This window comes from Callionymus lyra, chromosome 8, assembly GCF_982586985.1.
Source record: "Callionymus lyra chromosome 8, fCalLyr1.hap1.1, whole genome shotgun sequence".
NCBI classification, from domain to species: domain Eukaryota; kingdom Metazoa; phylum Chordata; class Actinopteri; order Syngnathiformes; family Callionymidae; genus Callionymus; species Callionymus lyra.
This window is the reverse complement of record NC_141825.1, coordinates 6,646,861-6,661,674: the sequence shown is the minus strand read 5'-3', so window position 1 is coordinate 6,661,674 and position 14,814 is coordinate 6,646,861. Positions and strand designations below refer to the sequence as shown.

Genomic DNA, 14,814 nt, shown 5'->3' with positions numbered 1-14,814 from the left:
TGTTCTCCCGCACCATTTCCCGAGTGTAATCCACATCCGTCTTCCACTCCAGCTGTGGCATTAGCGCCGTCACTCCTCCTCGTCACTCCTCCTCCTCCTCCATCCTCCTCCTCCATCCTCCTCCTCCTCACCTTCTCTCCCCCGGCAGGAGCCGTCACGGCAGCTGAACGATTTCCTCTCAGTGGGAGAATCGGGCGAGTCGCTGTGGCAGTGTCAAACGAGGCTCCTATTTAAGCTCATTAAATGTTTCCAAGAGAATAGGAAATCAATGGTGCATACCGGTGCTCCACAACTTTTTTCTCTTAATTTAATTTCCCCTCCCTCTTATCACTCCACACATCTCTCTCCTCCGCCGTCGTTCTTTCTCTCCGACTGCCGAGACGATTCTCGGTGGGCTCGGACCCTCGGACACATCTACTGTAGATGTTGTAATCATGCTCTTGGTTTGAAGCCGGATGAGACCATTTACCAGCTCCTCGGGTTATTACCTCTGCAGAGGAGGTCATGTTTTTGCCTGAAGGCTGCAAAAGGTTTTGCAGAAGTTAAACACTTTTAACTTAAAAATGGTACGTTTGGTGGCGGATCCGGATCCCCGTCTAGACAAAGTATGTTTCTTAAAGATTTGACTAGTGTGGCTTCAAGAAGACTTCTACTGGTCTGGAAAAGCGCTATATAAATAAATATTACTTACTTACTTACTTACTTACTTACTTGGCTGTGATGACAAAGTGTTTGGGTAATACCTCCTGCTGGTCTGGTTAATGCATTGCGCTACCTTTAAGAAATGCAAGTTTGATTCCCGGTGTTTCTGTGGTAAACCGAAACAAGTCTTGAATTGAGGAAATTTTCGAGTTTTTGATTTGATTTCATGGTTTATAAAGTCACTTGAAATGATTTCCTTGGCAGAGGTATGTGCTTTGTCAGCAGTGCTATTCATGGTAAATCCTGTGGCGTTGGTATTCCTGGAATTCTGTAGACTTGCAGCTCGCACGGTAGCCGGCAGTACTGTGCTTTGTAAAGCTGTCGACAGAAGAGCTGTGTCGGAGGAAGTCTTTGATAGTAGAACGTTGTCCGCGGGGCTTGAACCCGCAACCGAACACCCTGCAACACTTGAGGATGAAACTCCTGATTCCTGTTAATCAAGCATGTCCGAAGTACTCTATGGTCCAGGGGAGTATTTTGGTCCTTAATTAGATTTAAAGCTTCTGTCAAGTTAATACTTTATTTTCAATCTGCATTATTTTTTGTGGTCCATCGTTGACCCCCTTGTGTTTCTGAAGTAGCTCTCTGTGGAAAAAGTTGAGTCTGGTTTGACATTCCAGACGTCTCCCCTTCGAGATCGCTTCACCAGAATGACAATAATGAGATGTTTATCATTGTTATGTGATCTGAATCCAACACGTCTACAGCACTTTGTCGGACTCTCACGGTGTTTGGAAGTTCTGGAAGCCTCGGGGCCCGAGCGCACACCTTCTCCACCGAGCTCCCGTAATTGCTCTTCGGGGGCTTCGATCTGGCCACGAGCTCCGTCTCCATCACTCTCACTTTGTCCCGCTCGCATCGTCTCTGCCCTGCTCTCCCACTTGAACTCTGACTCCCCTCGTCTTCTTCCCTTTCCCTGCACGGCTCATTACGACGGATCCCGACTTTGCCAAATCTCCTCGCGCACAGCCAGCCGACACACAAACAAGCCCGGCCACTCAGCACTTTTTTTTTTTTACAGTCGCCTGTCGCTTGAATGGCTGTTCTGCTATCTGCTATAAAACAGCTTTGCTAATACCGCGGGGCCAAGGAATGGGAAACAATGGTGTCATTTTTCATTTTCGGGGGTTCAAACTGACAGTTTCTCATCACTGTTCGGGCCATCGGAGCGCCATTCCTCACGCCGCCCCTGCCTCCCGAACGCTCGCTTTGCAGCCAGAGGTTTTCTAACCACAGGCCTGTGAAAATTTCCATCTCAGCCCAAGCCCTCCAGCCCGTCACCCATCAGCCTTCTCGCGAGCTCGGGGGCGCACTTTGAAGGATAATGGATGTGGCCAGTTGCAGCTGCTCGGCATCGGGGCGCTATCATGGCAGTTATCTAAAGGCCTGAGTGGCCTGTGATGAACGGCCGGGAGCTGTGTGTCTCCACCGATCGATACGCCACTCGCGCCCAGATGAGCCAGATGCCCCCTTTTTTTTTCTTTTTTTTTTTACTCCCCCCGCAACCCATCGTCCTCCCATGTATATCTCCCTCTCATCATCGCCAACTTTTCCCTCCGAATAAAGGCTAGAATTGGCGCATTGATCTTTTACCCTTGGCTTGTTTTGAATAAAAGTCCGCGAGCCGATGTCCATCCAGGCGTACGAGGTTCTTGACACTCGTTATTGCTACGGAGGCGCCGAGCAAACACAGGGTTGATGGAGGATGCGTAATGGGAGAAGCAGAGAAATGAGGTACTTTGTGTTACGCGGCTGTTCTCGGGAGGACCACCGAGGCTTCTGTCATCGCAAACATTCTTTCGTCGCACCTCATCAAGCCGCTCACCCGTCATCCCAATAAAGCTTGTTCGCGATCTTTCTATTAAGTATTCATGAAGATGTATCTGCGAGAATGAAAAGCTAGTTAAGCAATCGAGTACCGCAGACCTCCGCGAGGCATATTTTCTTTAGGTGTGACTTTATATTCTTGAGGTAACATATGGAAAACTTTCAGTAGCACGACAAGTAAAGTGGTTGCAAGGCAACAAGCTGCCTAGTAACAAATCCATCGAACGACTCAAGGATCCAGATAGTAATTGGGAACGCCATGATGGAGATTTCTCGTTGAAGAACGGGAGCAACAGTGGCTTTTGGAGCAACACTGACTGTGTAACCTCTGGTGTATACAAGGAAAAGGTGGTTGTGTTGAACTTGTTGATGGTACTTGGTTTGGCCTGATGAAAGTGTGTGTGTAACTAAACATGGTCAAGCAAGAAGTCAACTTTTAATTTCAATCCCGACCTTAGATAAGTATTGGATAACTTTGAACATCTCAAAGAGTATTATGATGTGAGAACATTGTAAGTACTATTTCGGTCCGAACACTTCCTACATAATGATGACACACGCAAACTTCTTCTTTAAATATTTTATAGGAGTGAACAAAACTTGAACGATTGGAGGGCACTTTGTACTAGATGGATGGATGGATGGATTGATGGACAGACTTTATTGATCCCTATGGGGATCTCCTTTGGGAAATAGTTTACTTCATAAAACATTAATATTAACACACAAGACTTTAAACCCAACAGGGTTTTGTCTGAGCTACATGTGACAAAGACGCTGATGTGTTGAACCGTAACTCGCGCATACAAAAATCAATACATACACAGAGAAAAAATTCAACAGTGTCGTCCAACGTAGCCAGATATTCAGCTGCGGTCACTTGTAATGGTCAGACCAGGAAGTGAGCGATGGTCAGATTGACAAAGATGATTATTTTTGTTTATACAAACGTGTGGTACAAAGTGATCTTATAGTCCTTCGGTTTCAAGATTTGAATTACTCCTTAAAAAAAACCTTTAAAAAGTTGCTCACGTTTGCAACATTTGGTACTTGGTCTGGTGATCGGCCACATTTAATGTGTTCTTAATATGTATTCACAGACTGTACAGGACGAATACACACTCACAAGTTACCTTTAAGAGAAGTTAAGCTGTTGGACAGTTTTCTAAAGGGTCGGGAACCACTTTGATTTGGATGGTGGACGAAGTCTCGAAGACCCAGATGAGGTCGGACAGTCTGTCCGGACCTGTTTGTATCAGTGCAAGCGGTGGTTTCCATGTCAGTCGAGCGGCGGCGCTCGTTGCCGCCGTACGTTCCTCCACCTCTCGCTCGGATGCGACTCGAGTCGTCCCTGATTCACGACGAGTCCTCAGACCGTCGGATGCATCTCGTCTGCTCGGCGTGTTCGGTTTTTGATCAGCATTTTCTCTCCCGCCAGAGAATATTGTGGCGAAAAAAAACAAAAAAACCCAAACTCTTCCCCTCCTTTCCGTCTTGCTTCCCTCCAGGGAGTCTCGGTATCTTCCCTCCTTCTCGTCTCTCACCTCTCCTCCCACTCTGATCATCGCTCTGATCTGCCGTCGCTCCTGTCACACCGAGTAGATTCTCCCACTCGGTAATTGCACGTCTGTGCCGTCCACACCTGTTGATGTCAGCGCTGTGTGTGTGTGTGCGTGTGCGAGCAAGCTGCCCTTTGACCTTCTGCTGCCTCCTCGCCATCGCTTTCCCGCAGGTGTCACCCCAGCGGGAGGCGTGTTGGAGCGAGTGCGAGATGAGAAGTTGATTGTGTCGCTCGGTAACCTTGACTTTCACCTCCAGCATGTGTGTGTCGGTGCAAAAAAAAAAAGGAGAAAAAAAAAAGCTGCTGATGGATTTTTCTCTCTAATTCGGCTCCGTTCTCTGTCCACAGTCTGGGCCCTTAATGAAGCCCGGGGTCAGCAGCGGTGTCCGGCTAATTGGCCAGGTTTGCCCGAGGCTCCGGCTGCGTGCGGTTGAAAGGTCCGGCGAGGTTTCTGCGTGCGGCGGCGGCCGCCACTTCCTGTGTCTGGACACGAGCGTCGCGGCGTCTGCGGCTCCCTGGTGAGTTCCTGTGGTCGACCTGTTCCCTCATTTATCGCTGGAAGTTGATATGAAACCGTCAGTGAGGCAAACACTGTCACGAGTCTGCAGTCTGCGGGTCACGATGGACTTCCTGTCACGACAGGAAAAAAAAGTCCCTTAATGGGGTTTGTATACAAAAGGCTATACTTTTATAATATATATAGTAAGGTAATTTTAAATTTTTTGTAAATTACAAACTTATAATGAAAATATACTGTAGTTCAAATTTCAGCGTAGTCAAGCCTGTTTTTTTTAATCTTTATCCCCCCCGCCCCCTGCAACCTTTTACAATTAACAAAAGAAGCTGAAATTCTGTAAACCTTTCTTAATCTTTATATTATAAATATAAGTAAGTAATAGTAATTTGTAAAGAAGTTTCTCAGACCAGGGTCACAAAGCACTTTAACCATCAAAACAATACACAGTTAAAATATATACTTTAAAAGATCAAGACACATAAAAAAAACACAGCAGCAACAAGAAAGTTGAGGAAAAAACACTAAAAAAAAATAAACAAACAATAAAAATGTCTTAAGATGTTTCTTGAAGGAGTCAGTAGATCATCAAACACAGAGGAAGATCGTTCCAAAGCTTAGGAGCAACAGCCTGGATTTCTCTCCTCTGGTCCTGAAGCGTGTTCAGGAACCATCAGTAGATACTGATCCACAGACCTCAGAGCCCGAGCTGGGGTGTAAATCTGGATCAGATCACTGATGGAAGGTCTGACCATGAATAGATCTGAAAGTAAGAACCAGAATTTTAAAGTTGATCCTGAAAGAAACTGGCAGCCAGTGAAGAGTTCGGGGAAATGTGAGTTCTTCTACTAGAGCAGCTTAGAATTCTGGCTGTTTTGTATGAGCTGCAGGTGATACAGCTCCTTCTTGTTAAAATAGAATAAAAATTGGCCTCTTGAACCTTCACTGAGAGGTCAGTAGATAAGATAATTGTTTTCCAGACTTTATGTCGAGAGGTTTGTCAATAAGACACACACATCTACTATTTTCTATATATACCGATGATCTAGTTCTCTATGTGACGGTCCATCCACGGTAAAGACGTCTGATTTCTTGTTTAAAAAAAACAAAAAAAGTGTCATGATTAAAAAAAATGGTACTGAAAATTTTATTTCCAATTAAAGTAAGAACTTCCTGTTCTGTGTCCACCTCTCCGACTCACCCCAGTGCGACTCTCGTGGCCCCAGACGGAACCAGGAACACACTTTCATAAGGTTCTCTTTACCCAGCAGCAGCTTGGGGGCTCTGGGCTCACGGGAGGTCTCAGGGCGGGTCTCATTAGCCCGGTTCCGTTTGCTCTATTGTCTGGCTGTCAGCAGGTGCCGGATGGTTCTGAGCTCAGGTGTTGGGAGGGCGAGGTGGTCCGGGGGGGGGGGGAACACATGGTACTGATCAATGAATCCTCACCTGGGAGATGAACTGTCAGGCGTTGCCGAAGCTGTGATGTCGCTCTCGCCGACGGTCAACACTCGCTCTGGCTGTCAACAAACAACAGTCCAAATACAAGTCCAGACCCAGCAGGTCTCAGACAGAACTTTATTTTTGGTCTCCAGACAAGTGTGGCGCGAGCGGAATACGTCGCCACTTCCACGGCTCATTAACCAAACTGTGCTGCAATCAGCCGCCGCCGTGATGTTCACATCTGAAGCGTTGATCTTCATATTTCTCTCCTCAGAACATCCAAACAAACTTTTAAGAGGAGCATAAAAGACATGATGCAATGACGGCCGGCCAATTACCGCCCAGTGAAAGCTGTTTTCTGGCTTCTAGGACTCTCGCTGCTGCACAGGGCTGAGTTTAATGAGTTTCTGTGCTTGAAGCCGCCCAATTATCACCTGCAAAATACTGTGCCATTGACTTACCGTGTGAATGTCGCGTCTGCTGGAGAGGCTGGATAGTGCTCCCTGTTTAGATTCCTTGTTATTTAGTAAACACGTTCAAATTTAAAACATTTATCTTAAATTTTGATTAATGTGTTGATATAAGCGTGTGTTGTTGTGTTGTTTTGATGTGTTTGTACAAAACTCTCTTTTCATTGAAATATTGACATTAGAAAATGATCTTAAGATCCGCCCACTGAAATCACTTTGTTTTTCTGGAGATTAAATCTTGTTGATAATAACCACACCCACTCTGCTGTGATTGGTCAAGCATGGCGGTTTGTCACTGCACGTCATCAATCCCGGAAGTCTCCACCTCCAAGGGACTCGTTTTATAAACAAAGCAAGGGTGTGATTACAGCTGGCTGGAGGAGGAGTGAAGCCATTATTACGTCATAATGGACTCGTAACCATTTGTTCGCCCAGATTTCAGAGAAACTTTATAAAGTAATAAGTTGAAAACATGGTCATTCTGAGGGACTTACTAAATATTTGAGAGAAAGAACATATTAAACATGTCAGCAGAGTTTTCACATTAGTGGAATTTTTAGGGATTTCTAAATTGGAATTTTAAGAAAATGCCGAAATTACAATTTTTTATTAATCTCATTTATCTTGACAAATGTTAAAACAAATCTAAAAAAAATCTGATAAAATCTTCATCAACTAAGTACCATAGTAGCCAAAGAAGCTAGCATAGCTTAAGAAGATAAGATAAATTTAGTCTTTTTTTTTAGTTAGCTTTGTGTCGAGGTTGGTGTTAAGTGCTAACATAACTCAATGGGTTTTGTAGTAACTTATCTTCAATGCTAACTGAGTAAATGTTTTTTTTAGTTAGGGTTAGCGCTTGAGCTAGTCCTAGAGCTAGCGCTTGAATAACTCGGGTTCGCGTTTTTTCTCAAATGTTTACGGCAAAAACTTTTGTGTATCAAATTAGCTAACTAGCTAATTGAGGCCTACAAAGAGGGAATGAAAACATGCATATGTCTGTTTGTTTACTTGTTTGTAGTTTGTCTTTCGGGACAGTCGTGGACTAAATTTAGCTCGCGTGGAATGTCGGCCTCCTGGTGGATCGCGGAGGAATTGAAAGATATAATTCTCAAAAGTTCCCCTCGAGACTTTAATTATTCCTCTGTTATTTTTAGCTTTTCTGTCTTTGTTGTTCCGTCGTCCCACCGGAGCCGCGGATGTCATGCTAATCTCAAACGCACCTCCCTCAAGGACCAGCAGCTGTCAATCATTTCTCCCGGGAGCCGCACGATGAGCAAATTAGATTTCGCAAACAAATATTTACACTGTTGTCTTTGTTATTGTCTTTCTTGCCGCGCGAGGATACTCTCTTCCCGCGGCGGCGCTGACCCGTTTACCTACTTCTCTTCTGCTTTTTACCAACTTTGCATACAGAAGAAGCGAGAGGGAGGATCTCTGCGAGGAGACACGTAAACAATATCGCACTCTTGTTTGGAATTGAACAGATGGTTGAGGCAGAACCGCCCAAACTATTGGAGCAGGTTCAGGTGAGTCTCAAGACGACGGCACTTCAAAGGCGTGGAAGCGAATAAATCCTATCGGAATATTGACGGAATTTAATGTTCCACACTATCAACTATCAACTACTTTTATGGATTGTTGGAGTCATTTTTCCTCTTTTTTTTTTTTAACTAATTGAATAAAAACATTTCTATATTAATGTAGATTTTCTTACTCGTATAGTTGTATATTCTAGTCCCAAAAATATATTTTCTAAATTTCATATATTTTTAAAAATTCCTAGTCTTTTAAAATCAATAAAAATGTGAGTTTAATAGTTTCACCAGACGCTGTTAAAATAGTCTACTACGTCAAACTTTCAGCCAATCACGCGACACACAGAAGATCATGTGACGACAGAGAAACACAATCAAGTAGCTCGGTGATCTATTGGTTCTGTCTGGTGACACTGTTATACCAACATTTTCATATTGAATTTAATATAAATATTTGAATTATTGCAATAAGAATATCAAACCCTATGTGGAAAAATTAATGTGTTTTTTAAAGTTTTTTAAATTGTATTATTCCAAAAATTATATATAAAGATAAAGAAATAATATCATTAATAAATGAAAATAATAATTTATATTAAATAAACACATTTTCAAATGTGAAATGTAAAATTCAACCGTTGAATAATCGAATGCCACTGATATTTACTCTACTAGTTAGTGCTGCCACTAACCCTGGGTCACCAGAGGTCATCTGGGGTCAAGCTCACCAACTGGAACAACAACAACAACACAATCTTTGTTGACGTATCTTCATTCATAATGTAAAGACTGTTCTGAGAACTTCACATGATTCCAGAGCAGTAGCATAAAATCAACCAGAAAATACGAGTCAGATGTTTCGCGTCTTTACGTCTTCAACCGCCGTCACACGTCGTTCGCTCGCACACTCGCCCCGGGTTCCCTCCCCTCGTCGCCTTCAGCAAATGTTCCGTCGGTACCGGGATAATGTCGAGGCACCTTCTCCTGACTCGTCACCTCCCCCATCTTCCAACCCCCGTCGACCCGCCAGTTTTCGTGCCGCCTCCTGTGACTATGCAAGCTGTCCATGCTGGCGGACGGGGAAGCTGCTCCTGCCAGGACACAGTTGGACCAGATCCGGGCCTCCGGGGCCACAGATTCTTCTCCTCTTCAACCCCTGAAAGCGGGCCAGCCCCGTCGGTTCCACTGGCCTCCTTGTTTTTCTTTTAACTCTTCAAAAACTGGCAGTCGTGACCGCGGTTCAGAGCGGGAATGACGTGATGTCGTCGATCTTCGCTCACGAGCTCCTGCTTCATAAATCAAGGAGTTGCACTAAAAACTGTTTCTTTTGTTCTTGTGGATTTAATATAATTCATATTTTCATTTTCCATATTTTGTGTTATTTATTCATACGAGCTCTTAATCTTGTTTACACTCAAACAAAGAGGTCCTGAGAGCTTCATTAAGACCACGTTATTTTTAGATCCGAGTGGGACCTTCGACATCTTTTCTGTTGTTGCTGCATTTAATCCTAATTATTTCTTCATTTCTGTGGGTCCTCAGTGTCTGAATGTTAAGGATGAACGACCACAATGTTGCGCGTCTGAATGAAAACGTGTTTCATTTTGTGTCTTATACAGTAGATATGTTTTGACCAAGATGTCTATTTACAGAAAGACGTATGTTTAGCTTATAGCTGTTGTTGCTATGGCAACAGTGGAAGCTCGATAAGTCCTCCAGACTTTCTATATTTTATTTAAGACGAGAAGATCATGAGTCAGTGAAGTAGTTTTGAAATGTTCAAGTCTCAACAAAAATCTGCTGAATCTTTAAACACTTGTATGACAGCTGAGGGGCTTTTATTTTGAAAAACAACAGGTTTGTGTCTTTATTCTGGCTATAGTTTTGTGTTAGCAAATCAAATGCTACTTTTTTAAATGGCGATATTTAGGGTTTTGGAAACTTTCCGCTAGGAATATTATCAAGCAACTTCACAGCTTTAGTTTTTAATCTTAATTTAACCATTTCGCCCGGACAGAAATATAACACCTTCAGAATCAAGAGGCGGCAAATCAATCAATTCGACGCACATATAGGATCAACAACGACATCGAATGAGCCTGGACAATCACCGTTTTTCTTTTTCTTTTCTGATCAACACAATCCTTAAGTATCGCACAAACCCACTCGCAGGTGAAATCAAGGCAGAGAAGCTCGTCCTCTGAACCCCGGTTCCCGAGTTAAGAATCCAGACGCCATTAACTCTAATATTCTTTCCCATTGTTTTGGTGAAAAGCTCCTGAAATGAAGGGGCAGTAAACACGGTCGAGAATGTGATTATTATTGTGTCAACACACACACACTCTCTGACACACACACACGCACACACAAACACTTGTAATTACCTCAGTGGCATCAGACTCGACGCTACGCTCGCTGACAGCTTGGTCCTAATTACCAAGAACCACCAATTACTGGCTCCATTTCATTATTTATGAAGCTCTTCGCGCCCAAATAACAGAGACTTCAGAGACAAGTGCAGGCGGGACTGGAGACTCCGGTTCCCCCTGAAAACCCGAGTCGGTCGGTCTTTTCGAGAAGCCGATCAGCTGGCGACTATATAGGTGGAGGCAACGGGTCGGACCCACTCTTTGATCAGTCGGGATGTTTGTGTTTAATCCAAGGAAGGATGGATCGTCCCACTCCGGGTTTTCCCCCGACCCGCCTGCCTCCGCTGTGAGGGATTGGATTCTTGAACTGCTTCCTGTCAGGTCTCCATCGTGCGGTTCTGACGAGGTGATGTACGAGGAGGGGGGGATCCTGTCGCCCGGAAAATAACTTTCCCTCGCCGGAGTGAGATTCTCTTCATTATGCGGGGACTCGCCGCTTTGACCCCGAGAGGCGACGAGAGATTGACTGACTCTCCTGTTGCTCCGAAGACCCAATCGTCTCTGAATACGTTACGAACATCGACCCTTGAGGGACGCCATATGTCGCTAAGTTAAATGCTAATTGGCGTCAAACTTGACGACGTAGAAGGTGGTCGGTTCAATCCCAGCTGGTTGGCGACCGCAGGTATATTAAATTATACTTTTTGACGGCCTGGCTACCTTTCCTGGGTGCCCCCCCCTCTCTGCCCCTGGATAGCTGGGATATGGTTTAGATGTCTGGAGGTTGCTGCTTTGGGTTTGTGTTTCTATGCAACTTGAATTGTTCATGTCCTGTATTTTTCGCTTTTGTGTTCTTATTTTTTGGAGTTTGTGTTCATCTGTTAATTGTATTGTTTAAGTTTGTTCGCAATGGTGTTTTTCTTTCTACGATGTTTGTGTTTCTCTGTGTCGTGAGTTTTTGCTTTCTTTTTAATTCTTTGTAGTTTGTGTTTCTATGTATCTTCTATTGTTTATGTTTGTTTCATGGTGTAGTATTTGTTCGCTTTGATGTTTTTCTTTCTTTGGAGTTTGTGTTTATCTTGTGTTGTAAATGTTTGTGTACTGGTTTAGTAGTTTTGCTTTGGAGTTTTTCTGTTTGTGTTTCTCTATATCTTATATTGTTAACGATTGTGTCCTTGAGTAGTGTGGATTTAGTGTTTTTTTTGTCTTCTATAGTTTTATTTTGTGTTTACTGTCTTGGTGTAGTTTTATATCTGGCTACCTGTCCAGGGTTTCCCCAACCTCTGCCCTTGGATTGCTTGTATAGGCTTTGATTTTTAATTTTAGGCTTTTTTGTGTTTGTGTTTCTTTTCATCTTGTTCTGTTTACTGTCCTGGTGTATTATTAAATGCCCTTTGGAGCTTGTGTTTTACACTAATGTTTGGTTGACTTCTCTTTTATTTTGGGTTTTCTACTTTCTCTTGATGGTTTTGGAGTTTGTGTTTCGATCCCTCGGCTTTGTCATTTAGCCATACGTTTCACTTCGATACTTATATTTATTTGTTTTCCACCCCGTATACAACCACAAATAAAACACGTTATCACAAACCAAAGTACACTGTAGTTTTACGACGTCGCAATAAAGCCGTTATCACTTGGATCCATCAAGTATTTTCCATAAGCCTGGCACCTTTTATGATGCGTTTCATGGCCAGCATATGAAATCGTAGCACGGGCGAATGTTTCACGGTCAATACCGCGAGCGTAAACGTATCGCAGCGGCACGCCATGTCATCATCCCTTAATTAAAGACCAGGAAGTGGCGAGCTGCAGGCCGGATGGACACTCAGACGAATGGCACGTCGGCCAAAATTGCCTTTTAAGTAGCCTATTTATGTGGGAGAAATTGTGTTCATTGGATTATAATAAAACCTCCATCACGGCCGGTGAGGAGCAGAAGGAGGCGGCGCGTAATAACAAGTGTCTTAACGAGCCGCTCGCCCCGGATCTTGTTTTGCTTGGCGATATTCTCTGAGAGGAGTAATAAAGAAATACGTCTGTTTTATTGTGTCTGCGCGACAGGGTTATGTTTAGAGCCGCCACGTGAAGCTCCGACATGGCCTCAAATGATATTATGGCCCATTAGGTCGTTCGGGCCGGAGCCCCGGCGAGGACGGGAGGTAATGGGGCCGCGGTGGATCGTCCGTGAGCCGCTCTTTCAATTCCGGCTGATTGAATCGTCGTCCGCGTAGGAGGTGGAGGTGGTGAAGGCATCAGTCTGGGATGTGGAGGTGGAGGGAGATAAGAGGGTAACGGTGGGAGGACGAGGCTTGAGTCGTGGGTTCATAAATATGCCTTCGCTGCAGCTTCTATCTGACCTTTAACCTGTTAGTCGTGACTCTTACACGTCCAGTTTGATAAAGCTCCTAATATCCAGCAGAGGGCTCCCTTTTTTTTACGAAAACGCAACGATCCAAATTCTCCAACAATCCTCACAGAAAAACTGAAGGTAGTAGGTTCATATACTTATGATATGAATCCAAGTTGAAAAATTGAAGAAGATCAGTCACATGATTGGCTGAAAGTTCAAGTTACAGAATTCAATGATTCAATCAAAACAAAAAACTTCTCAAAGAATGAATCTGGACTATTGTGAGCAAACATGTTATTGAAGCAAAGATTCTGGAATTTGTTGTGAGTTCAAACTTGACAACACAACTCGCATAAGTTCAACAACTTCCAGCTGCTTTGTAAAAAAAACAACTTCGAGTCCTTTGATGGATGTCGACACCAGAAGCTGGAGGATAATCGTGTTGTCACCTCCCGTCGACCGCTGACCCCCGAAATAGTCCAGTCATTGTGTTGCGCAGCCATTAAGGCCCGGCTGGTAATCTGACCCAAGTAGGCAGGAATTCCAAGAACGCCGACTGGATCCAGATGTGTTTTTTTTTTTTTTACTGGCTAGGTCTGGTTACGAGGTTCTGCAAACGAGTACGAACAACCTCGGGTTTAGTGCAGGAAGTATGGAACGTTGTACTTTCCCAGGTCATGACTTCGTTGTATTTGTTGAGTCATATATTCACGTTTCAGCGACTTCCAGGAAACTTAGTTGTTTTAATCTCGTTTTCGTGGAACTGCACGCATGTCGGGAAGTTATTCTGAATCGTTTTATTTTCAATTAGATTGCAGAACAGGAAGTGGATCTGAATTGTGGAAGTTAAGAGTCAAACACAAAGAAGAAGTTAAAAGTCATGAAATCAACATGAGGGTACAGAAGTGACACACCTCGGCAAGTCCGTGGGGTTACTTTAGCAAAACAGGAAACGACTCAGGATAGAGAGTCTCACTTCATATCGTGTACCTTTGAATGAGTCTCTGTGACTCGAATCACCAGGAAGTGGATCTTCAGAGTTGTGGTTCAAACATAGTAATTCAAAATCCAATTTTTTGAGTAATAGAAAATTATTTAATGCATGAAAATGATAAATGATTAATGCATTGACTCAAGAGTGGGACCCTTGAGTCAATGACTCAAAAATAGAATCAGTGACTCGGCGAATCAAAAAGTTCTGACTCACAAATCACTGAAAGTGAGTTGACTCAAGGATCCACAAATCTGAGTGAGACGGTGTGAAAATGAATCTGTCCTATTAGTTGCTCCGGTAGTTGACCAGGTTTAACCACTTTGACAGGCAAATGCGTTATAGATGCAAAAGGTGTTGAAACAGGAAGTGGCGCTAAGAGCTCGACGCTGTGAAGTGAGAATTCAAAGTCATCAGAAACGATTAGCGTTCAAACGCGTCCGTGGATATAAATCGGCGTTCACGTGTGGAAATGAGCCAAGTGATCTAGAAGTGATTGAATTGATGTTCCGCCGCAGCTTCACGACAGCGTCGCTAACGCGGCGTCGCCATCACATTTCCACGCCGATGATGCCGTTACCGTCCAAACCCTCCGGCGGCGTCTCACATGTCGGCGACAGAAATGGATCCGTCGCCAGCGGCCTCCTGTTCCCTCATGTTGTTGTCGTCGTCCGCTTGTCACATGCTGTCGCTTTCAAAGTGGAGTTCCGCGGAAGAAACCAAGCGTGACAATTTTCCGACATGAGCCGATGATTTGTGGAATTTCAGCCGCCAGCGGGAGGTTGACCTCACCGTTGCAGCGACAGCGACGCGACTCACGGCGAGTTAGGACAGAAACGCAGGAGGAATTTAGACGAGCGAGAAGAAATGAAGCGAATAAAGAGAAGAATCACAAGATTATTGGTCTATTTAGTTATTTATTGCATCTTAGTGACGTCATGTTTCTAAAATCAATTTTTTTGAAGCAATGTTGTTTTATTCTATTCTATTTTTGATCCTCTCTTATAACTGTTTATACTTCTTTAACCTGTTTTGTAGATTTTTGATATATTATG

General features: G+C 43.8%; 1 protein-coding gene across 3 annotated transcripts in view; it reads left to right on the top strand.

The window, feature by feature from the left end:
- The window catches only part of plxnb2b (plexin b2b), a 161,823-nt gene that overhangs the window by 34,451 nt on the left and 112,558 nt on the right, over positions 1 to 14,814 (top strand). Inside the window, exon 2 of one of the 3 annotated variants that reach the window (XM_087797496.1) lies at positions 4,439 to 4,608. The exons of 1 other annotated variant lie outside the window; for it this stretch is intronic. The gene's annotated coding sequence lies outside the window, so the exon portion shown is untranslated. Of the gene's footprint in view, positions 1 to 4,428; positions 4,609 to 14,814 lie in introns of those variants that run through there. One more of the 3 variants, XM_087797495.1, reaches the window with a different exon arrangement.